This window comes from Globicephala melas, chromosome 6 (genome assembly GCF_963455315.2).
Source record: "Globicephala melas chromosome 6, mGloMel1.2, whole genome shotgun sequence".
NCBI lineage: Eukaryota > Metazoa > Chordata > Mammalia > Artiodactyla > Delphinidae > Globicephala > Globicephala melas.
This window is the reverse complement of record NC_083319.1, coordinates 47206295-47220395: the sequence shown is the minus strand read 5'-3', so window position 1 is coordinate 47220395 and position 14101 is coordinate 47206295. Positions and strand designations below refer to the sequence as shown.

The window sequence follows — 14101 nt, the reverse complement described above, 5'->3', positions numbered from 1 at the left end:
CAGAGGTCACTCTGTCTTGAATAACTCACTTTGGTCAACAGGAAACATCCCATATCTCTTGCTTAGGGAAGCTCAGAGTGGGTAATGCAGTACCAACGTGGCAGCTCCCTCTTCGATCCCCCACCAAAACAATTAAGTTAGTTAAGCCCTCTCTTACTATCTATATTTCCCCAGGACCATCCACACTCTGCCTTAGATGCCTCTAGCAGGAGTCAGGCAAGAGTCTTCTGTTACTCCTAACTATAGGAAATGTACTTTGAACCATGCTCAGATTCTTCTTTGTGTCATCCATCTACTTGCATAGTCTGATTGGCATGCAGCTAGTTCTTTGGGGCCATTTCTTTGTAAAATTCTGTTTGGAGTGCGGTGTGTCTCATGCTTACCTTTTTGACTGCAATCTATTATACTGCAGTCCTAAGAAACAAAGGCAGGAAGACTCCAATTCAATCATCTTGCTGCCTGTGTTTCATGGCTTGCAACTATTATTTATTATTTATTATTTCAGCTGTTTCTCACTGTAGCAAGAAATAAGCCCCCAAGAAACAGACATGTCAACCCCTTTTTCCTGGTGAAAAACAGAGTTTGGAAAGGTTAAATGACAGGCTCAAGTTCATATAGCTTTCACTGAAACTATCTATTTATTTGAATCCTCCCTGGGCTGAACTCTTTAAAGGATCTTGTATTCATGTTTGTATCCTCAGTACTTAGTGCATAGTAAGCAATAAATAAGCATTTATTTGTTTTTTTTTTGGCTGCTCCACGAGGTGTGTGGGATTTTAGTTGCCCAACCGGGGATCAAACCCCCACCCCCTGCAGTGGAAATGCAGAGTCTTAACCACTGGACCGCCAGGGAAGTCCCAATAAGTATTATTTATGGAATCAATACATCTGGGACTTCTAATGCCTAGTGAAGGGGTTCAGAACATGCCACCCCAAAATACGCCACTTTGGCATTTATTTTGAGCTGAAGGCACTTGAGAAACAGCACATGCAGGTAGGGCTCTCTGACCTTTTTGTACCTAAAAGCAGGTCATAAAATGTCCTATGAAAAAGGTGCCCTCCTTGTACTGAGAAGAACATTCTTATCACCAGAGACTGGGATTCAACAGTGAAATGGTTCTGTACAAACAAATCTACTAAAATAACCCTTATCTCCCATTAGGTTCCCCATATATTTCCTAGTCACCGTTCCACAATTTACTGTTTGTGGCCTAAGACCATTTGTCTTGTCACATCCCCACAATTTATTGTTCTTTGTTTAAAAAGATACATAAGCTTTCAGGCTTATGGCTTCTTTGAGTCTTCATTTTCCTTTTGATGACTTCCATGTGCACATAAAAATACTAAACTAAATTTGCATGTTTTTCTCTTGTTAATCTGTCTTATGTCAGTTTAATTCTTAGGCCAGTTACAGAACCTAGGATAGTAGAGGGAAGTTTTTCCTCCTTTGCACTAGTCAAGTTCTTTTTCCACTGTACATCAACTTGCCCCCATGCAGGGTGTCTGTTGTGACCTCCATGTCAGCACAACTGGTTATCCCCTAACAATCCAGGACTATTTCAGTTTAAGGCCAACCAAGGATCCAAAGGTTTGGATTTGAGTAAACTAAGGATGTTCAGAGCTCTTTGAGAGTTATTCTGGTCCATTCTACACTTAGCTTGTAACAAGCAACATTTACTGAGGTACTGTATGGATTATGAGAGAACCAACTATAAATAGGCAAGATTCCATGTCTTGCAGCTCACCTTGGAGCAGACTGGAAACTCAGGAAAACTCTGGAAATTATAGAATCTTTTGTAAACGCATGACAGTTTTGCCTGGAGCTTTTAGAAGGTACATTAATCCCAGAGTGGTAAACCCTCATGCCTATAGGGTTGGGCAAGTAGCACACATGAATAAAGTGGATCAGGTGGAACACAATAGGGAGAGGTGAGGAGTGTGGTAAACCAGAGAACACCTGCCCTATCTAAAGGTAGCAAGAACTACCCAACTCTGCCTGAAGTGAGCATAGCAACTCAGAGATTTCTAATTTTTCCGAAATGCTAGAAATCTGTATTTATTTTAAATGTAAATTTTCTCCATTTGAAAACACAGTGCTGGCCAGACAACATATCAGCGCGTTAGCAGGATTAGCCTCTGCCCTAGATGGATTCTGGAGCCATTTCTTTCTCCTCATTCCACCCCTACCTTCTCTTTTCTTGGGACATGGCTTGGGACTGAAATGGACTGGAGATTAGGAGCTGAGGTAAGGACTGCTGCTCGGCCTTATTCCCTTCCATGGGTCTTTATCAAAAGGAGAGCTGTGCCCCATTTCATTACTCTCAGAGAATAGGGGAACTTATGTTTAGAATTACTTTCAGCTTTTGTTCAAGGATGAAGTCCTTCCTTTAAGCAGGACTGCAAGGGACTTCCCACGACAGTCTTAACATCTATCTTTTTTTTTTTTAATATTTATTTATTTAAGCTGAGCCAGCTTTTAGTTGCAGCATGCGGGATCTTTAGTTGCGGCATGTGAACTCTTAGTTGCATGTTCCCCGACCAGGGATCAAACCTGGGCCCTCTGCACTGGGAGTGCAGAGTGTTAGCCACTGGACCACCAGGGAAGTCCCTTAACATCTGTCTTATATACATATCCATTCATTATTATTGTTCACACAAATTTGAAAAGTATTCATTTTCTGAGTAATTGCTAGCTGGTTGTCCTGTTAATGGCCATTAAATGATGGCTTGTTACAAGCCATGATGATAAGCAGTTTATAACACAGGTATTTCTTTAAGAGTCATTCTCCCTCTGCTTTAGATTCCTATTTCCACACTCATCTTGTGGACATCAGGGGCTCTGGATGTGTATTTATCTGCTTCAGGTTGCGTGATTCTCCCACTCACCCAGTTGCTTGTTTTAGAGCTGTCTTGGTTCTGAATGCAAATATTCAGTACCTTTAAGTATTATAACCTATGCTTAATCATTTAGCCTGCTTTGTGGAAGGTTTAGGTACTCTGGAGCACTGAGCGATAAATTGTTTCTTTGTTTTTTAATTATTTAGGTTACAGCTTTGAGACTCCAGGAACTTTTGATGTCAGATATTAACAATAAACAAATTGTAAGCCTGGCTTTTTTGTGGCATTGTGGTTATTACATGCTTAAATTAATTTGATAAATGTATCAGTGTATACCACTTATGTGGCATGAATACACACATGCATATACATATTTTTATCATAAATAAAAGACATGGCACTTTAAAAGATCAACATTAACTGGCTAATGTATTCCATAGATTGTAAAGAAATGAAGCTTTCATTAAATGCTTGCATTTACGATTCAGTTGGTGTGGAGAGATTTTCATTTCTGACCTAGATACTTCAAGTGGCTTGCTTCTGGGAAAAATAATAGGTAGTTAGACAACAACAACAACAGAAACCCATGTCCTAATTGGGTTTTCAGAATCCCTAAAATGTTTATTTTCATATCCATTGTTTTGAAATTGTGTCACTAGGTTAAGAAAATAGTTTTCTAGGGTAAATCAGAATTTAATTGCTAGTTTGCAAGTGTCTGGTGTACATGTATTGCATTTCACTTCAACCAAAATATTTTAGGTTCTATTGCAATCCTAATAAATTGGGGACCCCAAGGTTTCAGTCTCTGAAGAGTGTGGCATTTCAGAAAAACTGTTCGTAGGCAGTCTTGTCTCTTCCTCCACATTAAAAAGGAAATCTGTTCTTGTATCTCTCAAAGGATATTAAAGGGATCCAAATCAGAATCATCATATCCTTTTTTACCTTCTCCCCATTCTTTACATTTTCTTATTCACAACTAACTACCCCTTCCCCATTGCCATGCACTCCCTACCTAAACTCTCTCCCCAGTCTATATGATTTTTTATTTTATTTTTTTGCGGTACGCGGGCCTCTCACTGCTGTGGCCTCTCCCGTTGCAGAGCACGGGCTCCGGACGCACAGGCTCAGCGGCCATGGCTCACGGGCCCAGCCGCTTCGCGGCATGTAGGATCTTCCCGGACCGGGGCACGAACCCGTGTCCCCTGCATCAGCAGGCGGACTCTCAACCACTGCGCCACCAGGGAAGCAGTCTATATGATTTTTACTCTCTATCTTCCCTCCTCCCTCTCTCACAGCTCTTTATTTGTGAGTCACCTTCACCTCTTTCTCTGATTTGTTCCCTCCTCCTTTTATGTCAGTCTGAGAGATGGAAGGGAATAGGGAAGGGCCTTGGGGAGATTATGTAACTATTTTCCCTTTAATGATTTTTATCTTAACGGCATATGGCATTAAAGAGTTTTAAATCTGGCTTGCTTCAATAATATGGATTAAAATACAAAGACATTGGTATATTTGGTTCATAACTGAATGCTTTGGAGAGGATGAGATTGGGCTTTTTATCACTAAAATGGTGTTATTCTCTGAAGTGGTGTCAGTACTATCATACTACTCCATTCTGTGCCTATTAGGGCAATAAGGCTATCTAGGCTTTGTGTCTCCAAATTTTTCAACCTTTATCAATGGCAACAGAAGAATTTATCAGTGGTAATTAGAGTACTGCTCAGCCTTCAAACCGCTCCACAGTCTGGCACTGGTTCTGGTTTCCTGCCTTGTCCTAGCCCTGTTCCCCATGCCGAATACATTATTTATCTCTCTATTAATAGAGCAAATTGCCTTGAATTATGGATATTCATGTACACACAGTCTGCCTTAATGGATGATAAGCTCTATAGCGTCTTACACATAACACAGGCTGAATAAATGACTGTTGGGCTGACTGGAACTATTTATAGACTCTCAAACTTCAGGATAAATCCATGATGTGACCTTGTTTGTTCAGTGACTAGCAGGGTAGCTGCACATGGCACGTATTTTTGAATGAGAGATAGAGCAGCAGTAAAGCTAGCATCATCAGAATTTGGAGAGTTTTCTCTCTACTAAACTCAGCAAATATTTCCTGAACGAAGATTATGTAAAAGACACTGAATGAGGTACCATGGGAAACACAAACTTAAGAATGTCTCAGTGTTCATCTCTGGGTATCTTACTGTCTTTGTGCATACAGTTTCATTTATATGGAATATAAGATGAAACAGAGAAAGCTCATTATTTCCTGGCCTGTTAAAATATCTGTAAGGTATGAATGCATATGTGTATTTGGAGTATCTTCCGTGTGGATTCACCATTTTCCTTAACTGGCATTATTTCTCAATTATTTTCTAGGGGTTACCATAAAATTGGTAAACACAATTATATACTTAATGTTTGAAAGAGGAATGAAGGGTAAACATTCCTTAGACTCTTACTACTGAGGAAACCAGACCAGCCATTCAAGTGATGAACCCTGTGACATCTAACAACTACTGGTGAGTCTTTAGTCCCAGAATGTTTCAGCTCCCTGAGCTGGATAACTTTGCTGTTGGTAACCACTAACAGATTCAAACTCCCCCTGGGAGGGTGGTCTCGGTTTTGCCAGTCTTCCTGGCCTTTATAACTTCTTTATAGTTTGGCATTTCCTCCTTGATCAAAATTCCTGTGTCTTGAAATATTCTTCAATAGCTATGTAAGCTGTGTTCCGTGAACTCTGGCTGAACTTGTATGCAATCTTGGTGGAAACCTTGAGCTTCATGGTATCTTCTGTGTACAATCTATTTTATAGAAAAATGGAAAATTGAAACTGGAAGGGACTTTCTGGAAGTGTTAGTAATAGGACAAGAGAAGGACTAGTGCAGTGGTAGTCATAGTCGGATTGTAGTGCTAGTAAAGTATAGCAGTAATCATAGTGTTATGGGCTGAATGGTGTCCCTCCTTCCACCCCTGAAATCATATGTTGAGTCCCTAACCCCCAGTACCTCAGAATGTGACTGTATTTGGAGATAAGACCTGTAAAGAAGTGATTAAGTTAAAATGAGGTTGGCAGAGTGAGTCCCAATCCAATCTGCCTGGTCTGATAAAAAGAAGAGGTTTGGATACACAGAGAAGTACTAGGATGTACACATAGCAGAAAGACCATGTGTGATGGTTAATTTTATGTACTGACCTGGCTAGACCACAAGATGCCCAGATATTTGGTCAAAATTATTCGGAATCTTTCTTTCAGGGTGTTTTTGGATGAGAATTACATTTCAGTCTTCGAGTAAAGTATATTGCTCTCCATAATGGGGATGGGCCTCATCTAATCAGTTGAAGGCCCGAGTAGAATAAAAGGCTGATGTTCCCCCAAGCTAGAGAGAATTTTGGCAGCAGACTTCCTCCAGATTTTATCTATAACATCAGCTCTTCCTAGTTTGTCAGTAGACTGCCTTTAGACTCAAATTGTAACTCTTTTCCTGAGTCTCCAGCCTTCAGGCCTTCCCCCATCAGATTTTAAACTTGCCAAGCTTCCCTAATCACATGACCCAATTCCTTAAAATAAATTTGGACTCCTTGTCTCTGAGTCCAAATTTCCTCTTTTTATAAGGATGCAAATCATATTGAATTAGCCCTCCCTCCCCCACCCTGCTAATGACCTCATTTTAATTTGATTATCTCTGTAAAGACCCTGTCTCCAGATAAGACCACATTCTGAAATACTGGGGATTGGGACTTCAATGTGTAGATTTTGGGAAGACATAATTCAACCCATAACAGGTGGTGATTAAATATACTTGTTTAATCCATAACTTACTGCACATTGAAATAGAATCATGTTGAAACTAGAGGAGAAATGGATGCCTAACAAGAGATCCTAGACTTGGAAACAAGTGCAGGAGGTAGTGAGAATTTAAATTATCTTCATTTGGAGAAGCTGTGAGTGTGTATTCAGCAAAGGAGCTACATTATGTTATTTGGGGACATTTTAGAAGAAGGTCCATGCATGGAGAGAACAGTGTGGGGACAGCAAAAGGAGATGGACCATGGAAGTTACATGAGGTTGTTGTGGTCACTCAGGAGCATTCAGCCCAGTTCCAGGACTTGTCCTCACTTTCATTTAGGACTCCACCCACCCTACCACCTCAAGTCATATGGTTGGTGCTGCATAATTTCCCCAGTCCTAAAGTTAAGTGTGAACATATGGCTACAGCTAAGCCAAGTGAGTTCTCTTTCTCAGGACTCTGAACATTGAATGAAGTAACTTGAGTACAAAATAACAGTAATGATTGGCATGCATTTATTAATTTCAGCAGTAGCAGTAGCCTGAAAAGAAGGTCTAGCAATTCCAGTGGTCTTGGTTCCCATCCTGACCTGGTTCTGAGTTTTTCTTCAGCCTTCCTGTAGATTTTGTATTCTTTCTGATGTAACAACTTCCTTTTGCTGAACTTGGGTTGATTTCTGATGCTTTTGATTGAAAATTTCTATTTCTTTTATTGAGGTATAATTGACATACAGCATTACATTAGTTTCAGGTGTACAACATAATGATTCAATATTTGTATATATTGTGAAATTATTACCACAATAAATCTAGTTAATGTCTGTCATCGTACATTGAAATATCCTAATTGATAAAATGTTTTCTTAGTGATAATACTTGTTCTTTCAGGATTTATATAACTTGCACTAATATCTGTACATATCCTAAGATAAGAGGAAGCAATAATAAGTAGATTCATTAAACAGGCCCTTTTAAAAATTTCTTTTGGACAAGAGAAAAAAAATACACACACATATACATATGAATATATACATGTATATATAATTATAAAAATATGTTATAACAGGGCTTCCCTGGTGGCGCAGTGGTTGAGAGTCCGCCTGCCAATGCAGGGAACACGAGTTCGTGCCCCAGTCTGGGAAGATCCCACATGCCACAGAGCGGCTGGGCCCGTGAGCCATGGCCACTGAGTCTGCGCGTCTGGAGCCTGTGCTCCGCAACGGGAGAGGCCACAGCAGTGAGAGGTCCGCATACCGCAAAAAAACAAAACAAAACAAACAAACAAACAAAAATACGTTATAACAATATATAAACTATATATTAAGTATATACTTTGTATTATATATTGTATATATTATAAATATATTTAAAAATATATAACATGTATTTCTTTTTTTTAATCTTAAATTAAACATATTTGGCTGAGAAGTGCTGTTTATAGTAAGATGAAGGAATGGGAAACCATGCTAGGGAATAGTGCAGAAAGGCTCAAGTGCTTGTGAAATCCAAGCCTATTGGTCTTTTTCACCCCTTTATACACACACACACACACACACACACGCACACACACAGATGTTTGTTGCCAAGTTATAATGATTGATAAGTTAAAGACTTAGTTTAATCAACAAGTGCTAGGTTGGAAAGAGGGTTGCAAACATAACTTTTCTCAGTGAATCTGCTAAAGAACAACCTGTGTCTATGTGTGTATCAAGAACAACAATGAAGTATTTAGAATTTTGTTGAGAGACATAATGACTAGTCATACTAAATCAGAACTTATGGTGGCATATAGGTATCTGTCAAATGCTTAAAAACAAAACCAAATATTTACCAAATGCTTCTTACTCTCAAGTCACTGTGCTTATCTGCAATAATATAAGGGCAAATAAGACCAGGGCTGAGGCTTGAAGGAGCCTGAAATGCAAAAATGTGAAATCTAATCATATTTGTGGAATTACAAGCATATTTTCAATTACTCCTGGGCACTAATACCATCAAACAAAGGTAAGAACTTTTGAAATTGACAGACCTTCACGATAGAGTCTAAGGAAAATTTCTTGGGCTACTAATTTTTCCTGTTCTAAACATTAAATTAGTTTTGGTTGCAAGATATATATGGTATATGCTGTAAGGGCTATGTACAATCTTCATTTATTTTTTTTACATCTTTATTGGAGTATAATTGCTTTACAATGGTGTGTTAGTTTTTGCTTTATAACAAAGTGAATCAGTTATACATATACATATGTTCCCATATCTCTTCCCTCTTGCGTCTCCCTCCCTCCCACCCTCCCTATCCCACCCCTCTAGGTGGTCACAAAGCACCGAGCTGGTCTCCCTGTGCTATGCGGCTGCTTCCCACTAGCTATCTATTTTACGTTTGGTAGTGTATATATGTCCATGCCACTCTCTCGCTTTGTCACAGCTTACTTCCCCTCCCCATATCCTCAGATCCATTCTCTAGTAGGTCTGTGTCTTTATTCCTGTTTTACCCCTAGAGATTTAAATGGGTACTTCTATCCAGAGCAACCTACCCAGAGAATTCTCTAAATTCCCTCCTCTGTTTTGCTTACTGCTATCTGATTTACTTTCCATGAGAAAAATATACATGCTGAATATGCTGCAAACATGGTAAGTCACACGGGAAGTCACATAAGAGTTGGAAAGAGACAAAATAGTGTAGTAAAAACAATGCTGACCTAGGAGTCAGGCAAGCCAGTTTCCTTAGCTAGCTGGCTTAAGTTATCACTTGGCCTTTGTGAGGCTCAATTTTCTCCGTTGTGTCACAGGAATAGTAACAATTCTTCTTTTATCTATCTCACTGAGTTGTGTAAGGCTCAAATGCAAAAATACTGTAAGTCCTGAATACCTACACAAATGTGAGTCACTATGGTTAAATGATGTCACAGATTAGAGGAACTGTGCTGAAAGATTTTCAAAGCTGCTGCTACTACTCTCTAAAAGTCTGAGTAGATAGCATTCACATATTTTTATCTTTCAGATGGGTGTGGGAGTGAGGTGGGACAGAGGAGCTAGAGGAGAGAGTAAAGTTGAATATGTGAAATTTACAACACACAATAAAATGCACTAAGACTTTGAAGGTATTCACTACATTTTTTTAAATCCCATCCCATGACATGTTTGCAATAGATTTCCTCTAATTATTCCCGAGGCAAGTGAAAACACTGAGTGATACAGGTGGCTTTAAACAATTACCTCTGAAAAAATAAAAAATGCTTTAGTTGCTGGCCCATGGAAAGAAAATTAATATAAAACAGGCAATCACAGTGTATCTTCCATTGCTTAAAATAGAATTGACCCATCCCATAACTTCAGCCTTCATAGTAACCTTAGCTGATAAGTAGGTTTGGAGAAAAACTAAATAAACCAAGATGTACTGCTCTCCTTCCATCTCCTAACAAGAACAGAAAGTCTGAGTCATAAAATAGAGGCCCTAGCCACTAGTTAGAATTTAAGACTTGTCATTTTCTGTGGAGTCAATTCTTAAACATGGTGTATAAAAAAAAAACTCTAGGCTTTAATGACTGATGTTTTTAAGGAATGTGTATGTGTGTATGAGTGTGTGTGTGTATTCTGATATGGGCTGAGGCTGCGTTTTTGGTGATTTCCACTCTTAAAACATTTCAACCTTAACCAAAATCACCCACTCTACTATTTTCTGGCCTTAAAAGAGGTGAAGCTAAAAAACAAGTTATTTTTGTTTTTTGTCCTGTCCCAAATCCCAAGTTTTCTGCTTGATTGGTTAGCGGCTGGATTTTATTTACATGGTAAGGAAAAGGCAAACATTACAAAAGTTTAATTAAAAGCTATCAGAGCAAATATATTCTGAATTATAATGTAAATGTGACTCTTTTACTAACCATGGTCATCTGGAGTACTTGACCTTATGTATGAAACACTTAAACTTTCCTATGCATAACCCCCATAAAACTGATTAGTAAAAATTCTAATATTTCTTCTTGTGAGTCCCCTCTCCCAAATAGTCTAAGAATCCTGGTTCAAAGATGGCTATAGTGGTGTGACTTCTGACTCTACTGCTGTTTCTTCTTGCTGCAAATTAATATCAAGGATGAATATTGGTCCTGCACAGTCTGATAGATGCTATACTGCTGCTGGAATGGTCTAGTGAATCCAGGTTTTTGACCAGGCCTCATGTTGGATCCCAAGTGAATAACACGTTTTAGTTCACACTTTGATGCTCAGTGACTATTTTCCAAAGTACAACTGCTGTGCTTAGCTGCCTAGGTTGGAGGAACTTCTAGCATTTGTCATACTGCTCAAACCAGCCCTCCCTCATAAACATTTAGGCACTAGTGTTAGTGCTGCATCACCAGTCCCCACAGACACCCCCAATTTTTTACTTTATTTTCCATGATTAAAATTTTTCACTTTACATATTGGTTAGGGTTCAGGGACGGGAATCCTTACGCAGTTTGGGCCACCTTCATCCCAAGGAAAACTTCTGCTTAACAGGATGTGGGCAGATTTGTTTAGCTACTGGAACAAAACCAAAGGCCTTATATTCTTCTACCAGAACAATGGGTAGATACTTGTTCTATATTGTTTTTTACCTGGGAGGGTCACTTAATTGACTCTTTACAACTCAAAGAAGATCAAACAAACAAACAAACTTCAGCTCTACCCCACACAATTGTAATATCTGGAAGCATTTACAGTAGAAAGATAAATACATAGGCACTTAGAGCAACTGGCCTTCTACTGCTCTGTGTGTCATTTTGATCTGGCCTATAATGTCAAAATGTAACCATACAAAATAAATGATTTAGTAAGTTCAATTACTGTAGATACCCATACTATATAATGAATAATATTTTAGATACATTTGCTAGGAAATTATTTTAGTGCTTTTTCCACATTCAGTCATCTGAAATATCTGACCTTTGTTCTATACTTTGTTCAAAGAGGAGCCACTGTTACATTACATGACCAGAGAATTAGAAGCAGAGTGGTACATAGCCTCTCTCTAGTTTGGGAATTGCACCCGCTGTACTGTTTCTGATCTACTGAGTTATAAAAATTCAGAAAACTATTTTTATCTTCAATGAAATCTCATTATATACCAACAATGAAATCAGCTCTTGAATTTAAAATCTTAGTTTATGGAGTATGTTGCATCACAGTCAATATTTACATGTGGCACAGTTGCAGAAGGAAATTGCTCAAACCAAAGCCATCCATCAGGAAAAGGGAGATTCCTGTAATAACTATATTATGTTAATAAGATTTACCAAGTAGAAGAAGAGAATTGTGTTTCACCAGATAGGGAAATAAAATGCATTTGGTTTTATGACTTTCTTATCATTTAATTTTTCAATGAATGTCTAATTCAAATTTTCGCTATATTTATGGGCATCATTTTCAGTAGTACTCACTCTAGCTGTTTGAACTGAGTGATCCTGGATTTCCCAGAAGCTGTAAATGCCAATAATTAAAATATTTCTAATAATGATAATTGTTGTCTTGGAGGGAGTTATCCCTGATTCAAGGCTGATTTTGGATACCTAGGTGACATGGAGTTGGATGACACTCTTTTCCCCTAGAAAGTATATCTTTGTAATTACTGATTCCAAAAGTGTTGAGAAACTTTATGAAAAAAAAGAAGAAACAACTTAAGTGTGGTTCACAGTTCAGATGTTCACAGGTATGTCTGGTGGATTTGAGGTTGGAGTGTGCCTGTGTTAGAGGTGGGGGCACAAGTCGATAATTTTATGAAGCCAGGTGGAGTCCTGGTAAAGAATTCACCATAAGGAAAATGTTCAGCCGAACAAGTCAGGCTCAAGTACCGGCCAAATGTCAGAAGGTCCATGAGAGTGAAAGAGGTGTTAGAATGTGGCAGCTGATACTAGAAATCAGTCCTAATGAAACCATTCTGTGTGTCAGTCCAAGGAGAAAGAAAACAAAAAACCAAAAACGTCATCTCACTATCTTTGCAACCCTGAGCCCCAGGACCCTGCTGCTTTTCACCTCCACCCACTATTTCTTTCTTTCATTTTTTTTTTTTAATAAGGGAAATAGAATCTTCTCTTTTTTAAAAAATTTGTTTATTTTTGGCTGCGTTAGGTCTTCGTTGTTGTGCATGGGCTTTCTCTAGTTGTGGCGAGCGGGGGCTACTCCTCATTGCGGTGTGCAGGTTTCTCATTGCGGTGGCTTCTCGTTGCGAAGCATGGGCTCTAGGCGCACGGCCCTCAGTAGTTGTGGCTTGCAGCCTCAGTAGTTGTGGCTCGCGGGCTCCAGAGCGCAGGCTCAGTGCACGGGCACGGGTGCATGGGCTTAGTTGTTCTGCGGCATGTGGGATTTTCCCAGACCAGGGCTCGAATCTGTGTCCCCTGAATTGGCAGGCGGATTCTTAACCACTGCACCACCAGGGAAGTCCTGCTGCCCAATATTTCTGAGAGTGCCCAAAAAGGGCATCACAAACAGGGTGTATTATTCCACTTGCCACTCTCTATGAACATTACTGGCTGGGAACAATCTTGGGGTGACAAAAAACAGTGGTAGGAGCATAGTCTGCAGAGTTCTGGCATGGCCAACGGTGCCACCAGTGTTGGGATCAGTGTGCGAAGCCCAGGAATGATTTCTAAGACCTTCTTGAGCTATTCTGACATATTGGGCAATGTGGGGATAAAGGAACACTCTGAAAGGCTCTGGAATTCTTTCAAGAGCATATCTGAGTATAAGTGACAATGTGACATTATTTGTACCCACAAACTAAAAAAGTCAAAAGACATTTGGGTGAATATTATTTATTATCATTTTATTAGTAGTTTTATGATAATCTTTGTTGGACAGGTCTTGATAACCAAGACATGACTCAAATATAACTTCAACTCATGCCTCCTCCATTCCAAATTATGTAATAGCAATTGTGTGCACACATGCAAACGCACACACACACATTTCCTGATTTATAACTTTGGACAGCTTTCTTCTTAAGAAGTGAGATGACATGCTTTCATGGATTGTGTCCTTTTCCTAGCCATCATGGTGTTGTACGATGACAGTTGAATACTTATAAAATAAGAGATAGACTATACCCAATAGAAAAGCAAAGAGTTTTGATGTGAAACAAGACACAACGGAGGGAAAATACACATAGATGTTCTAGGAAGATCATTTTAATAAAAATTATAGATTTTAAAATATAGGGATAATTTTTCAAATACATACCATGTGTCTTCTTAGGATTCAGTAACATCAGTACAACACTTAGCATTTATCTATCATCTACTATGTGTCTGAAACTGCCAGGCATGAGATACACAAAGACAATTAAGACAGAGACTCTGACATTAAGGATTTCCCAACATAAAAGGGAAAAATAACTGCAATAAATAATAACAATACTGTGTGACACAGAAGAAAAAGTGAGTAACTGCGTTTGAATAAGTGATTTGGGACAGCTTCTCAAAGAAAGGCTCTCTTATCCTG

General features: G+C 39.0%; 1 protein-coding gene across 1 annotated transcript in view; it reads left to right on the top strand.

The window, feature by feature from the left end:
- TMC1 (transmembrane channel like 1) overlaps window positions 1-14101 on the top strand; it is a 389456-nt gene that overhangs the window by 116951 nt on the left and 258404 nt on the right. Inside the window, exon 3 of the mRNA XM_060300845.2 lies at window positions 5221-5363. The gene's annotated coding sequence lies outside the window, so the exon portion shown is untranslated. The remainder of the gene's footprint in view (window positions 1-5220; window positions 5364-14101) is intronic.